The sequence below is a fragment of the Phasianus colchicus genome, chromosome 5 (assembly GCF_987193195.1).
Source record: "Phasianus colchicus chromosome 5, bPhaCol1.hap1.1, whole genome shotgun sequence".
Taxonomy (NCBI): Eukaryota; Metazoa; Chordata; class Aves; order Galliformes; family Phasianidae; genus Phasianus; species Phasianus colchicus.
Genome location: NC_143440.1, coordinates 3,864,655 through 3,881,582, shown reverse-complemented (window position 1 = coordinate 3,881,582; position 16,928 = coordinate 3,864,655). Strand labels below are relative to the sequence as shown.

The following is a 16,928-nucleotide window of genomic DNA, read 5'->3' as shown; positions in this document are numbered from 1 at the left end:
AAATTTGAGCAGGTCAGCCATTGCAGTGTAACCTGATTGTCATGTTGTTCGTTTAAAACACAGCTCAGTTTTTGCTATGTCATATAAAATAGCAGCTAAATGAGGGACCATGGCACTTTGTGGACATGGAGTTTGTTTCTGCTTTGGGAACAGCTTAATAAATTTGTCATATGAAAAGGGTGGACGTCATAGGTAGTTTTTCATCTATCTCAGCAATCAGCTATTCCATGAAATTGCCTGCAATTGTTCTTCTAAGGTACCAGGCAGGTGAGACAAAGGGCGAACAAAAAGCTGGTATAAAGTTATGAGAAATCTTGGGTTCCCTTTAACAAGTAAAGATCCCACTGAATTTGGCAAGGTTATAGACTAGGTCACTGAGGACATAGCCATCCTAACTGAACCAGACAGCCTTTGGGTTTTAACAATCAAGGAAAAATCTTGTTTGAGAATAACTTTATACTGGAAAGATTATATGGCTATTATATTACATTATATTATTACAGCTGATTCAGCTATATGTGTTTCCTCCTGCTTCGAGGAGGAAAATCACAATCAACACATTAAATTACGCCTATACAGTTTGTGGATATGTAATGCATGTATAATACAGTTTGTATTTGATTGAAGTATGCATCTTTTCTGAATTCCTGAGAAAGGAGTGCAAAAATTATTTGTAAATGTTGTCAGATAATCATAGTATTCACAAATTCTCATTTTTTTTTTCCTTATTCTTTCTTCTCAAAAACACCCACTGTTGTTGTGAGCATTCTGTTACTTCCACAAGTAATTTGGAAGTGAGATAATCTAATCTAAATTCAGTGTAAATATAGCTACTGTTAAAATATGCTTTCAAGATTAGCAGGTTTACATGTGCAGTGTAGGGGTTTAGGTCATCCCTTGTTTTCAGAAAACAAGGATTAGGGCTGTGTGTTACTGATTCTAAAGCATAATTTGTCATTTCTGCATGTGTTTGCTCTATGGAGATCAGTTCACACAAAATAATGTGTGGCCATTTCTTGGTTGTTTTTTGTTTGTTTGTTTGTTTGTTTGTTTCCTAATGTCATTTATCTGTTCTGAAACATTATATCCTAAAACTACAGAATTAGGCAAGTGAATATTCGTGGAGAGGAATCCTTATATAATGACAAGTTGGAATGAAAATCAGACATTTGCTTTCTAATTCTGGGTTTCATCTTTGCTAGCTCTGTGTGTCTGTATCAATTTAGAGTGGCTTAGTGGGGAGGGAATGGCTGACAAAGGATGTAAGGGCTGCACAGTCAAGAAAAAAAGTGAGGAAAAAAGAACTTCATGTCTTTTTCATCTGATCGTATTGTGTGCAGCACCATTAGTTGCAATGCTGGTGCCATGATTTTTCAAAGACTTGAGACATTTTCCCAAAAGATTTTTCTATCAGCACCTCCACAGCTGTAAAGGCAGCTCCACTAGAAGGTAGCATGCTTATGTTGTGCAAAACTGTGGCTAGTAGTCTATTTAACTTTCTCTCCATTATTTATTTTATCCAGATGTGGATAATGATGATATAAAATATCTTTACAGGGTTGTATGCGATGCTCAATAATAATATTGGACAGGCTTACATTAGGAAGGAGTCTGAATTCCTTTTCTTTAGAACTGCAGTGCTCGAAGGATGTTAACTGAGTAGTGAAAAGGGTTATGATGCTTTTTAATAGAGATCTTTTACATCTACCTCTGTAGTTAGACAGATTGCATGGTCATGTGGATAGATAATGCTGCACAGATAATCCTGTCCTTGTGGAGCTTCATAGATCAAGCTTTTGGTTTCTGTGTTCATCTGCTCTGAGCATTTAGATGTGAGAATTTCTAACACGGTGTACTGAAAATTTGTTTGCAGACTGTGAACTTGTATCCATATAAGAATTATGAATGAATAATGCGGTGAAAATATTTTAGATTTAAAAATAAAAAACAACACCAACCATGTGCTGGACTTCTTACTGTAATTTACAATTCAGTACAAAAAGCAGCTTATTAATATTTTAAAGGAGAGCCTTTTCTCTAAAATGATTGAGTAGATGTAATTATTTGTTTTAGCAAAGAGGTTTAAAACTGAGAAATTTTCTGCTGGTGTGAAACTGCTCTAATGCTGCTGGCTATTATTATATTATGGAGCTGTATCTTAACAGAAAGCATTTCTGCCCTGTCATCTTCATTTAATACAGCCATTTTCAGCTTTATTCATTTCACCTGAGCTAGATTTTGTTTACAGTGTAATGCAGTTTGTGTTATTGAGTATGATTCTCACTGGTCCCTTGTTCTGAAAGATAGATATAGCACAAGCCTTCCGTTTTGCTGTTGTAATTACCCAAATCTGCTTACATCAGAAGTATACAAGTAATGAAACTGGCGAGAATTTAATATAATGGAAAATAATCTCTGAACAAAGGCACTAATTTTGTGTGCGTATATCCTGTGTGTGGCTTTTTAGGTCCATGTATTAATTTCCCATATCACTTGTTTGCACTAAAACCAACAGAGGAATATGGCTAAACATATTTCTGCACCAAGATTTCAGTGTTTGTAAAAGGAAGGTGTGTTGTCTTTGATTAGCCTTTTCATTGACTTCAAGCTGCTTTTGCAGACTTTCTTACTAAAGCTAATTTGCTCTTGATAGATATTAGTGTTAAATTATGCTTTCAAATAGTATAGATTGTTTCTAGTATTTATTTAGATTGCATAAATGACTTTAAAGATTTCTGGTAGGAACACATTTCTGCACAGAAAGTAACGAAGTCTTGAGACTCAATTTTGCTATGAGAAAAAAAAAAAGTTTTCTGTATGTCTCTTATTTCACAGAATGCGGGCTGTTGCCTAGCTTTATCTTCTTAGTTCTTCAGTATTCTGCAGACTTCTGTTTTACCATTTTGAGTAGGTGTGAAGTTTCTGACAGCAGAGTGCCGGGAGCAATGGCTGGGACTGAATACATGCACTCAGGTGACAGGTAAACATCCTGCACATGGTTTTTGTTATTTCAGCCAGCAGACTGCTTTCATGCCACATTCTGTGCTGGTTGTTTTCGTTCGCTAGGGATAAGATTGACTGTGGTTTGCCCATACAGTGCTCAGTGTGACCTGTCTGGAGCAAGGCTGGAAGAAATGTCCAAACAGAGAGGAATGTTATACAGCCAGCTGATAGAGGCTGGAGTGAGCTCTTGCTTAGAGACATAAAGATTTTTAACTCGTCTCCAAAAGAAAAAAACCTTTGTCTTTGTGACCTCTTGTTTTCAGCAGACTGGTAGGGAACTGTCATCATTTGCTTTCCAGTTAGTCTGATAGAGCAGGTAAGTAAGTAATACTGCATTAAGGGCACTAAATCTCAAATGGTTGCTGTGATATGTTCACCGAGGCCTGTTATTAACAGGCGTGGGTTTGCCTGTGAGGGAGATGCAATACAGATGACAACAGAGAAGCTCCCCACACAGAACAACTTAGTGCAGAGTGCTCTTGAGATTGAGCGTGTGGGCCGTATCCCAACAACAACATATGATGCATCCCAGGAGATTGCTAACTCTCATTTTATTGCGTAAAAAACAGGTGTTAGTGTCAGTTTTTAAATTGCAACTGGATATCTTGAGGAAGAAAGTACAGGAAATGGGGAATCAGTGGTTTGACCACTGGAAGTCTGAGCAAGAAGCGTTTGAAACTTCTCACGGTTCCAGTTCTTTGAAAAAAGATTGATTGCCTCTGTGAGGACTATGGCAGCTACTCCTCCAAAATCATCATTTGTGTCTGCTACAAAAGCAGTGTAAAGTGAAGAACTGTTATACCCCACATGCAATATTTCTTCTCTCAGCTTCCAATTAAACGCACTCAGCTTCATGCATTTGGCTTCTTTATTGATTTTTTTTTTTTTTTTTTTTTTTGTGGGAAGTGGGATTGAAAGAAAATAATACTATAAAACACGGATTATACAAAAACCTTTTATATGAGCTATAAACTGTAACTGTTCTTTCATATCCTCCTCCTCCTTTCCTACGTGAGTACAATATGAAAAATGTCCTGTGATCGAAAAGTCTTCAATCTGCTTTGTCTGCAAAAGTCTCCCAACTCCTGTCCATTTCTTCCCACTGCAAACTTTGTTGTACTTTGCAGAGCATATCTGGAATTACAGCTTTTAATAAATCTTTTGGCAGTCAGCTTACGTGAGAGAGCTTGTTCTTGTGACTGAAAATTGTGTATTTCTTGGCTATTGTTGGTTGAAATGATTCTATTCTGTTCACTGAAGGGAGGTTAGCAGAGTCAGAAGTGGTTCCTCCCAGTACTGATGAGCTTGCTCAGTCTTCTCCATGCAAAAAGACTGACTTAGCCAGAGTAGGAAGGAAATGCTTTCTCCAGGTTTAGAAAAGGGGAAAGAATGTGTTGGTATGTAACTGATAAAAGCCAACAACCTCATCAGTTTTAAGTGCTCTGTGCTTTCAGTGGCAATGGAGCCTGCTTGGTTCTGGATTAAGAATGTTGTGCTGATGACTTCTGTTTACTGATCTTTTTGCTTGCTTTTGTGTGCTTTCATCCCTGGTGATCCAAGGTATTCAAACCATTTTTGATTCCCTTATCCATTTCCTCTGCCCTTTACCATTGTTAATCTCCGCAGCTAAACTGAGTATTTCTGTGGCATTTGTGTTATCTTACAAAATCAAAATAGGAGAGAATAGAAGAAAGGGAGGGAGACCTTAAGTATTTCAATGCGCAGCTGAACTAGAGACTTAAATTGTTTCGAATCCATATTATCCTCAGGGAATGCTGCATTAACCTCAAGGAGTACTAATTAGATAAGATGTATTTTTGTGCCTCTGTCCTTACAATGCAGTGTGTAGTCTCTGTAGAAGGATGGGGAGAGACTGCTTTGTGAATGCAGCTTCTTTTGCTCTGTGACTGAAATAAATGATGGCTCTTTTTGGTTTGAGGTATACATTGTTTTTGTTGTTCATAGATCTCCTGCTGCTCAAGCACGCTGGGAAACAAATGCATTTCTTCTATGAGAAAATAAAACCCAGAGTTGGTTTTCGGAAAGCCTGTTTTGATCCCCAGCTGAAAATAAGATTATTGTCGGTTTCCTTGGCTGCTCCAGGTTGTCTGTTGCCCTCCTCATCTGGTCAGAGAGCATGTAACAGAAATGATGAAAAAGGATAGCCGTATCAAGGATATTTGTAAGCCCTGAAGTTCAGCGAACATTCTCCCTTTGATTAGCATTCCAGATAAATGAATTTCTTCCAAAGAGAAGTGTATTTTGCCAGGCCAGATTACTGTATTATTGGCAATTATATCTTCCTAAGAAGGTGAAGAGTATCGAATTTATGTCAGGCTTCAGTTTGAATCTGTCTTTGTATAAATACAAGTATATGTATGTGTCCTGTAATAAGACTGCTTATTTGATTGTTCTGAACAAGGATGCAGAACAAGAGTCTTGGCTGGTTCTCATTGAGAACCATATATAATCTTCTGAATGTCAGATCGTTTCTTCTGGTGCTTTGAATTTGAATATCTGAGAAACTAAAATGTCATCCTGTTTGTAGCAGGTGTGGATGGAGTTGTTTTTGTATGGCTTTCACACCCAGAACACATGGGGTAGTTTAGCTTTTCCTCTGAAACACCGTGTTTTCAGAGGTCTTTAAGTCTAAACAAACCACTTGTATTTCAAAACTGTTTCCCTTGAGTAATGTGTTAGTACATTTTAGGTGTGAAGATGAGCAAGATCAGAATTACTATTTCTTTACAATACAGAAGAATGCAGTGGTTAACTGTTGTTAAAAATGGATACCTCAACAAGATATCCTACATCTGATTTGGCTGTTGCTAAATCTAATATGACCAGATATCCATTGAATCAATTTATGAAAAGTAACCTTTGCAGCCCTTTGATCCTACTAAAGCTATGTGAATGAACCAGTGGGACTTTTGTTGTTGTTGTTGCTTCTTAAGTTCTTTACAGAGAGAGTGGTGAGGTACTAGAACAGGCTGCCCAGAGAGATTGTGGATGCCCTATCCCTGGAGGTGTTCAAGGCCAGATTGGATGGGGGCTCTGTGCAGCCTGGTCTAGAATTAAATGTGGAGGTTGGTGGCCCTGCATGTGGCAGGGGGGTTGGAGATTCATGATCATTGAGGTCCCTTCCAACCCTGGCCATTCTGTGATTCTTTGGTTTTCCATTTAAGGTTGATGACAAATTGCACATGGAGTGGCATAGTAGGACTTTACCTATTAATTCACCTGAGAGTGTTGTTCTTTCACACAAAAAAAAATCTTTAGAAAATGTCTTGTAATTAAAAGGCAGTGATAATTTTCCATTTCAAAATGAAAACGCCCACGGTGTGTTCATTTTGATGGAGTTTATGAGTTACAGTCTTATAGTCCTGAATAGCACACTAATGACTAACTTGATAGGGAATTTGTCATGATTTATAAGAGACTGAGTAATGCTGTACATAGTGAGGAGAGAACCATATCCAATTTAAAAATGATTAAAATAAGTCCAAATGAGAGCCTAGCTAGCAGTACATCTGCTTGACCTCATGAACAGTAGGAGGCTTGAGTGCTGGAAATGTGCAAAGTTCCTGAATGAATTTTCTTGGTCCCAATAACCTGCAGATTAGCTGCCTCACATTGTTATGAACGTTGCTTGAAAAATCTCACTAAGCACTGATGTCACAATTTAACATGGAAGTAGCTATAGACTGTGACTGGCAATCCTATTAAAGCCCTCTGCTTTCAGGGTCCATTACATAGCCATAAAAATAACATGCAGGGACTCTGCCTGAGAGTTCTTTTTCCCTTCCTTAATGTAAAACTGCAGAAGACACTCTACTGTTTTGACCTCCATAATAAAAGACAGAAATACATTGTTTTTTGAGACATTGCCTTCTTATATCTCAACTCAGTTTTAACCACAAATTTTCGTAGTTAGACTTTTATAGTGTTCTTTCATAGGAGTGCCTCAAATGGTGGGTTACACTTCAGATTAGGTTTACACTGAATTTTATTGCTGCCTCTGTAAGGCCTGCCCCACTGGGAGGAGATACCTCAGCTGGGTTGACCTCTTTGCTGTGGAGAGAGACCATCTGTAGGTCCACTGTTCTCTGTGTTGCTCCAGGGAGGTGGGGGCAATCCCACCCTTGCTCCAAGCATTTCTCAGGGGCATCCCTGACCTCCTGGGGATGGGAGAGAGCGGGAGGGCTTCTGAATGTCTCTTGCCACATCTGAGAAGAGGTAAATAATAGCATAGAAGCAGTAAGAAGCATTTCTTCAACCTCCTCACAGAAGTGGTTAACCTCTTTAGACAGCCTAACACTACTTAGCAAGGCACCTTACAGTGTAAATGCTTTAAGAAATGAGATGAGAAAGGCCATAAACTCAGGCTTACCACAACTCGTTGACAGTAATCACTCCAAAGACCAAAGTGCTTTCTAGGAATTGGAAAATATACATGGAAGCATGGGGAATGGGTTTGTTCCCTATATTTTTCCACCCTGTGCCTCCACATCTGTTAAGTTTGCAGTTAAGCTTTATTCTTTTTTTATTCTGATTCTTCTCTTTCGCTGATGATGTGAAGGAACTTATATTTCATTCTAGCCACAGTATCATCTGTAGCTATATGCTGTAGCTGGCAAGCTGTAGGATGAAGTATTTTTGTAAAGTCATTAAAAATGTAAACTGAATATGCTTGTGTTGAAGTAAGAATCAGATGTTATCTAGGAGTTAACAGGCACTGTTCTAGACAATAACAGAACTGTCAGCTTCTTCAGTGAAAATGTCATGGTGACATCCTTCAATATCCTGTAATTTAATTTATATATTCCATTCTGTGTATGTATGGTTGTGCCACTTGGTGTCAAACACTCTTAAAATGAATATTTACCAAATAAAGAATTTAGCAACTGCCCTAAAATATGATCAAATATATTGCTGCCTTTGAGGAAAAACACTCTCTTTTATTCTGAGTTGCACTGCTTTTATACAGTTATAACTCTTGTTGAGCTAGTTGTCAGTAATGTATAACAGTAGACCAAATTTTCTTGAAATCTCTCTCTTTTTTTCATCTGTCTATTGACTTTTCTTTTTGACACAATGTGTAATACTTCAGCTGTGAATGTGGCTGAACAGAAATGTCATCCTCTCATCTAGAGGTTGTAAGATTCTACTTATAGGAATGTGGCACACTCCAATTCCTCAAGGTAAAACTCTTTAATGGGGACATTCTTCAACAAGAGCCCAGTTACTTTGTGATTGAATACTATGGAAAAACCAAGGTAAAATTTTGAAACAGAAAAGAATCCTGCCAAGTTTGATTTGATGGGCTAGTCACAAAAGCAAACTAGTGAGTTCTTTCCATTGTGGGCAGGAGAAAGAGAAATAGGAGGGCTTTTACAAATCTGTACTCAAAAGAAGCTGTTCATAGCAGTATATTTAAAAGTATCTCACATAAAGGTATCTAATAGACCAGAAAGAATTTTAAATATTATATCTGGGGCATGAGGCTCGTTCTTTGATTTGGTGCCAATATCTGAACTCATTGAGCTGTGTTGCCTCTTGTTCTTCCTCTCCTGATAAACACATTTATCAGAACACTGAAGTAATGAAAGCTGCATAACGAAACAATGTGATGTTTTGTTGTTTTGTTTTGCTTCTTGGTCTTCCCTTGAAGCCTTGTTTTCTAGGCATCTTCTCCAGATCATGTGTTGGTCCACATCTCACATTAAGCTCTTTGTCTGCACTTTGATGGAAATATTGCTGCAGGTACGACCCTACCAGGAGCACTGAGCTGAAGGGACAAATACTTTTGTCCATTCTTTCCAAGGTGGTGATGGCTTTGCTTTTATTTTTGTACCATGTTTAGTTCGGACTGAGATCTGCTTCGTACCTTGCTATGCTGTGTTGGCTTCCCTTTCCTCTGGACAGAAGGTTTGGGCCAATATCAGTGCTCAAGGCAGCACAACCTGAGCACAGTGACTCATCTCTATGTCATCTGAAATTTACTGATTACTAATTTACTGAAAACTGGCCTGTATTATTTACATATTTTCTGCTAAGTGAATTAAAAAAAGTTTTTGTATGGCTTTAGTGCTTAGCAGTACTCCTGACAAGCTTTGGAAGATTCTTTTATAACCTTGAGCATTTAACTTTGTTTTTTTTTCCCCATAGTCAGAGGGAGTAATGTTTGATTATATGAACCGTTCTTTCTGCACATATACAAAGCTTAATAAACATCCCAACAATGTTTCATAGCTATTCCATATGTAAAGGTCGTATGTACTTTTCTGTCTGTTTGAAAGTCTATGAACAGCCTTGAAAGCCTCTGTAAATGTTTCCAGTTTTGTGAGAAACATCTTTTACAAACCCTTGAAAAAACTAAAATAATTCTAAAAAACAAATGAAGCACTATTTGACTTGAAGCATGATTATTTCACTTTTCAACGTTGCAAAACAAGTAAACAGTCCAATTGTTTTGACCTGCCCTACTTAAAATGTTAATTGTGTAATATAAAGTTTAGAGTTCTTCTGCCATTGTTGTTCTCAATCTTCATTTCTCTTCTTAATTGCACATTTGAACAAGAAATTGTAATGTTTTTAAATTAGCTTTTACAATCTATTGGGTCTTATGGGAAAGAGAAGATAGTTACTTGTAAACTATGTGGTTTATATTTAGATAGATCTGGCTGATTTCCAGGAACGTTGTAGGAGAAGCTGAAAATGTATTTTTGGGAAGTGTATCTTGAAATATCAATAGCTTTCATTTCCTTGGTCCTTTTTGTTTTTGTGTCTCAAAAGAAAAACAAACCATGTTTTGTATTCAAGGCTAGTCTAAGAATAAGCAAGTATTCTTTGTCTGTGTTAGCTAGTTCTCAATAGCTAGCAGAACAGCATTATAATGGAGATCAGACAGTTCCTTGTTAGACAGTGAGGGGAAAGCGTCACAGGATTTTGCCTTTGGTGTCTGGTATTATATCAGTGAACAGTCTTGACTTGTTTAGAATTTTATCATATATTAATAACTATTATTTATGAACTAATAAAATATCTAGCATAGTACACAGCACAAGAGGACTTCCAAGATGATCTAATTTAGTTCCCACTTACCACAAGTGACTTTGTCACTTAATCATCTTCACGATTTAAAAAAAGAAACAAATCAACAGAAGAACAAAACACCTTAGCACTCTACTTAGCCTAGAATGCTTACCTAGATATTGCTAGATTCCATGATTTCCAGCCTTGACAAGTAATACTTACACTGATATTTTCACACTTGTTCTTTGTTGCAAATGGAATTTTTTTTTTCCATTGTTTGCCCCCTAATGAGCTTACACAAAGAAATATTATCTCCTCTTGGCTTTGAATGTACCAAACTGGATAAATGAGGAACACTACATTACATTTCATAAAATAGATTATTAATTGACCTGTATATCCCAGTGGCTCTATTTGTTGACATTTACATTGAAGTTTGTTCTTTTTTTTCTTTTTTTTTTTTTTTAGCAGAGGTTACTAAAATTGTATTGAGATGTGTCATCATGTCTTGTTTTACACCATTAAGACTTTTGTGTTTTTGTTGTAAATTCTTCTTTTGATAAATTCTAGAATAGCTTTTGCCTTTTTCAGTAAAAGTAGTCCTACTTACTCTGTGATCCTGTGATTAATAGGTCTTTATCCTCCCCAGTCATTCCTCAATAATAATTTCCTATCTTTTAGCAGAAATGCTTATTATTAGGCTCTCAAGCAGAATCACAAGGCACTTTATATCGCTACTTTTCATTCCATTTCTATTAGTCAAGTCCTAATGACTTTTTCCTTCTTTCAGAATGAAATTTCAGTATTCCCTGGCATTGGCAATGTTTTCCAAAGTTGTATCAGTTGTACCAACAACAGCTGTGCCCTAGTTTTGTATGTCTTTGCTGAAAACATGGGATGATCTCCAAGACAAATTCTTGAAGAAATTATCTCCTCCAGTTCTCTCTCTCTCTCTTTTTTTTTTTTTTTTTTTTTTTTGTATTTTTATCAGTAAGCTTCCAGAAACATGAAGGATACAGACATTTCAGTGTTATTGGTGAGTGTATTGAAATGGCATAATTGGAAAAGCTTGGCTCTCTAAGGCAATTCAGCTATTTGGACTGTGGTTGTTTGTGACAGGTGTCTCACTGTACAGTCCCCCATTAATTTCTCTAATTAGATGTCTGTGAACACTCCTGTTATCACAGGCAAACAATTCTAGAGACTTTAAATTCTACTTCTGTCTGTATCTGTAATGACCAGCCCTGCACCAAATTCATGCCAAAACCACTCCCCAAAATTAACTCCCCAACTAAGTTTTATTGAGACACCATACTAACATATAGCATTGCAAGAACATTCCCCACAGTTGGGTTTGTGACCCAGCACACCCGTGACCCAATGGTAGCTGCTGCTTTTTGTGGGAGACATTATGCTGAGCATTTCTGTTTGTAGGTGTACGTGGCTTGCAGAGTGGCCAAACGGTTAGTGCATTAGGGCACAGATACTGTTAACCTCATGTTTTTCAGGTAGGTTGACTGTGCTTAAGCTGTTGTGCATCCCTTTCTTTCCCCCTCTCTCATCTTCCGCTCAGATGTGTGCAGGAGTGTCCCCTTATGATTTCCTGATGGTGTCATTCCATACTGCAGAAACCCAGAGAGACTGATTGGTCCGGCAATGTAAACCTGGACATTGTGTCCTAGGAGAGTGGCTAGGTGACTCTGTTGGCCTCCAGTGGTGGTAAATGTTTAATCCAGGGATGGCTGCATGTCTGTTTTTCTCTCTGCTTGTCTTTCCTGTCTGTGATGTGCTGCATAAGGTCTGGGAGCAGTGCTCCTGTTTCTTCTGTAGCTCTGCTTCTTCCCATTCCCAAAGTCTTTGGGGATGTATGTACCAATAACTTAGTGTTGTGTCCATCCTTACCCAGCAGAGCAGTGGCACTGCCAGTCTGCCAGTATGAGGACACAAGGACTAAAATAATTTCCATTATGTTTTTTCTTTTCTTTTTTTTTTTTTTAAAGAGCTAGCAGATTGCTGGTGGATCAGGGGGAAGCAGTACATAAAATGCTTCTTGTTGCTTCAAAGCATCTTCCTTTCTTTGTGGAAGGATTAGTTTGCCACCATTGCAGCTGGAGGAGTGAGGTAGGGAGAAATCTTTAAACAAGGTTTTGAAATAGGCTCATTTCAGAGTAGAAATGTCTTCATTAATAGAAGTAATACTAGTAATACATAGGAATATATCGTTATAAAGATCTGCTGGTGAACTGGACTGCTACTATTTCGCATGCACTTGGTGCTGAACTGGACTGCTACTATTTCACATGCACTTTCTATATCTTCACCATTTGTGGTCATTTTTTTCTGGCCACTTTGTTTCCAGCTCTGCTTTTCAAAAGATAAAAGGGCCAAAATGGAGCACCCTAAAGTACTTTTATTATTCATGGAAAGTGTCATGTAGTTTAATTATAATGCAAATGGAAAGTGGTTTGTTTCTAGAAAAGAAATTTAATTTAGTACCGTGTAACAGAAATGAAAATTATTCTTTCATCTATGAAATTGTACATTCTTTGTAGTGCGGCAGATTTTGTTCAGGCTACTTAATACCGTTTAAGGTTCTATATTAAACGCTAAGTGATATCCAAACTGTCACAGTTAAAAAGTGTTGCCGCATGTGGGGGTGTAATTTACTTTCTGCAGTCAGAAATAAATTCATGGACTGTAAATTTAATTCTTGACGAGGCCACTAACTTGAGTGGAGGTGCTTCCTTCATGTCTTCAGGCTCATTTTTCTCTGACTGTTAACCATATATCAAGGCAGGTAAATGTTACGTGTTGGGAGTGTAACTCAACTCAGGATGTTGGTGCAACAAAGAAGCTGGAATTTACTCTTACAGAACACAGTAATGCATCAAAAACTAAGTTTTGGTAAGAAGTATTCAGCTCTGTTAATCTACACATATTTTTAGAAATACACAAGTAGGTGTATTAAAATTTCATTTTGGGCGTTGCTGTTCTGTTTGTATATTACTGCTTTTCCTTGGTGGCTTTTTGTGGCTCGTGCATGCGTTAGTATTGAGCCATTCAATTACAGTAGAAATTAGAGAAGCAGTATCAAGCAGCAACTGCCTGAGTTATTTAAGAAGTAAAGGAATTAAAATGCTGTCTATCAGCACTAGTGTTGCACACTGTGTTATGAAGTAATATAAAACAAGAAAATCAAAGAAATTTAAAATTTTTGTAAAAGGAAACTCACAATTTTGCAAAAGACAATGATAAGAACATGTGATTTATTTAATATTATTGATGTGTGAGAAAACTGCATTTGACAGTCAGTGCTAGAAAACGTGGATCAGATATTTTTTGATACAATATTGGTATATTTTCCATAATTTATTGAAATGGACCACTGTTTTTGGGTCGTCTTGCTAATGCATATCAGCAAATACTTCTTAATTATCAATACAGCCATTGGTAGTTACTAAATCATTAAAACCACAAACTCTAGGTGGAAGCTACACAGCAACAGAAAAAAAAATAAGAGAGAAAAAGAAAAGAAAAATAGAGAAATAAAGTAATATTATGCTGTTCAACAGGCAGAAATGTATGGATCTGTCAAGTTGAACGGGACTTTTTAAAATTAAAGGAAAATATATTGTGTTCTTTTGCCAAAAAGAGTAGCGTAGCCAAATAATAAGGGTAATTGATGTGAATCTGAGCAATCCAACTGGTTAATTGCACATGAAAATGTTTCCAGTTTTCCTGGAAATGATAAAAACTGTTCCAGCATGAAAGGAGCAACTGGCAGCACGGTCTGTGCTGCTTGGCGGTTTCAGAGTTGGGCCCTCTAGAGCTAAAATAGTAATGTGCTGTGTTCTCTCTCAGTTATAATCATAGTACATGAACTATACAGCAGTAGAGAAAAATAGAATTATTATAGTGGGTTTGTTTTTAATTTTCAGTTGTGAAATTATGAATGAAATTGGCTTTCTAATATTTTGCATGGTAAAAAAAAAAAAGAATAGCAAAGACCTTGCAAAACCTTGTCTGAAGGTTTCTGCTAATTGTTCTCTTTGGAGATGCAAAGGTGACTTGTTCAAGTGAAGGTTTCCATTTCCTTTGCATCCTGCTGCAGTGGGAGCCATGCTGTCCCTGAATGCTGGTGGGAGGACTGAGAAGAAGCACAGCACTGTGGGAGGGGTGTCCTCCCTTCCCTTATGGGTGCTGGAGTAGAGGCTCTGCCCAGAGGCAGGTTCTTGCTATCCAGTGACACAAATGGGGGTCCACATTTTTTAGTAAGCTTTTGTTCAGTACATATTTTGGAAAGAGATTACATGTGATTTGACATTAAGCTATGGAGATAACTCACTGAGGACAGAAGAGCCTATCATGGAGTTGTTGGCTGTGGGCATACCTGGGGACAGACTCCAGACAGATTCTTTGTATACTTCTTGTTTTCATTGGTGTTCAAACTCCAGACATTCATGTTTCATAGCTCTAATTTAATCTAAAAAAGCACCTGGCTGATAATCTTTAGTCCTGTCACTGCTCCCTTGCACAACATTCTCTGATGGAAGCACCAAATATCTATTCCATGGGAAATGTCTCCATTTCAGAAGGTTGCTTTAGTATTCATCTCTATCCTGCTTGATAACAAGTCAGCAACACTAATATAATGATATGGGTTGCTTCCAGTGACAAGTCGTAATGTGAAATTACAGTTTGGGTAATCTGTTTATAAAACATTATGGGTAGCTGCTAAGCAGTGACTAAAGTGCTTTACACACACATGCACAAATACATCAAAGCATTTCTTATCGGTGTTGCAGTGAAACAGTTTGACACTTCAGCTACAGTACAGCACAGCCAGGGGATGCTTTGATCTTTGCTGAACTCCTTTGCAAAAAATGGGGCACACCCTGATGTAGTCATAAAGGTGGAAGTTTCATTCAGAACTAAGTTTTCCATGCTTGCTTTTTGTTGTTGTTGTTGTTATTTTTTAATTTTCTTCTATTTATTTTTATGACATAAAATATTTTGCTCCACCTATGGTATAGAATCTCCTTCCTGAAAGTACAGTACCTGAAAAGCATGGTGCTGTATATCCACATTTGGGAAGTGATTCAGAGGACACAGCACCTTTACAGTCATTATTCTGAGGTGAAAGCACAGCAGATTTGAGATGTGAAGTTGAACTTTATTGACTGTGGTGTGGTCCAAGACTTTGACAGAGACAGGAAGGAATCTTGAAAAAAGTAATCTTTGGGCAAATTAGTTCTAATTTCTGACCACTTCCTCTTTGTCCTTGCCTGCATAACTGCATGCCTTAATTAGCTTATGTAGATTGCTCCAGGACTGGAAGTGACTGGTAAAGAAAGAGATTTCTTTGTATGCTGTGTACAGTTTTTGATGGCTTGCAATAGAGTACGCAAAACATCTTCCCTTCCCTTCCCTTCCCTTCCCTTCCCTTCCCTTCCCTTCCCTTCCCTTCCCTTCCCTTCCCTTCCCTTCCCTTCCCTTCCCTTCCCTTCCCTTCCCTTCCCTTCCCTTCCCTTCCCTTCCCTTCCCTTCCCTTCCCTTCCCTTCCCTTCCCTTCCCTTCCCTTCCCTTCCCTTCCCTTCCCTTCCCTTCCCTTCCCTTCCCTTTTTTCTTTTCTTTTCTTTTCTTTTCTTTTCTTTTCTTTTCTTTTCTTTTCTTTTCTTTTCTTTTCTTTTCTTTTCTTTTCTTTTCTTTTCTTTTCTTTTCTTTTCTTTTCTTTTCTTTTCTTTTCTTCTCTTCTCTTCTCTTCTCTTCTCTTCTCTTCTCTTCTCTTCTCTTCTCTTCTCTTCTCTTCTCTTCTCTTCTCTTCTCTTCTCTTCTCTTCTCTTCTCTTCTCTTCTCTTCTCTTCTCTTCTCTTCTCTTCTCTTCTCTTCTCTTCTCTTCTCTTCTCTTCTTCTCTTGAATGAAGAGTCTCAGGTAGAAAAATAAATGCATGCATATTCACTTCTTCCCAGGATGCTCTATTCTTACCTCATTTTGTCTTTTATGTATTTTGGTATAATTCTACCAACTTAAAAACAGTCATTTTTGACTTACAGCAACATTAATGAAGGTAAAAATTTAAACTTTGATGAGGAAGGTTATAAAATATGAAAGCTATTAAAGCAGTTCAGACGATTCCAGTCCTCCTCAGAAATGGATAAATTTATTTGAAAAGAAGACTGTTCTGTGAGTGCTTAAGCAAAAAAAAAAAAAAAGTCTTTGTTGCAGATGCATTTTTAAAAGAATTCAAATGCAGGCTGACTGACATCTGGCATGTACAAGCAGGCACAGAGCTTGTTGATGCATTTGCGAGCGGAGCATGTATGAGTTGTTTAGCTTTGAAAAGGTCGGAATGCTCTTCTGGAACAGAGCAACAAAAAAACACCCAGCTTAGAACAATGCCACAGACCTTGTCCAACAAAAAGGAAGCTGTTTGTGTTAGTACATCTGGAATTCTTCCTTGCATGAGGATTAGTAGCTCTTCTTTGTAATGTCACCTGAGTATTTCATTCTGTAAGAGAAAAGGGGAAAAAATTGATAAAGAACAGAAAGCGGTCAAGGGCTCATTGTAAAATTGCTCCCTTAAAGCATCGTTAGAAGCACTGTTTTCATATCTTTCAAACTGCTTCCTCCATCATGTGTCTCCCAGTAGACCATTAAAGAGGCCAGAACATCCCCAGTAGCTTGTTTCTGTACATACTATCCAACCACCACCACCTTGAAGATGATCTCTTCTAATTCATCTTCAGCTAACTGAACAGATAACCTCACATTGGTTCTGTAGAGTCCTTTCTCAGAGCTGATGCAGCCTATTGGAGTTATTATTGCTGCCAGTGCAAAAGGAATCTATCAGTTGACAAAGCGATGGCTCAAGAATGCTCATCTAAACAGG

General features: G+C 37.7%; 1 protein-coding gene across 4 annotated transcripts in view; it reads left to right on the top strand.

The window, feature by feature from the left end:
• NELL1 (neural EGFL like 1) overlaps window positions 1–16,928 on the top strand; it is a 283,549-nt gene that overhangs the window by 229,993 nt on the left and 36,628 nt on the right. The window lies entirely within an intron of this gene.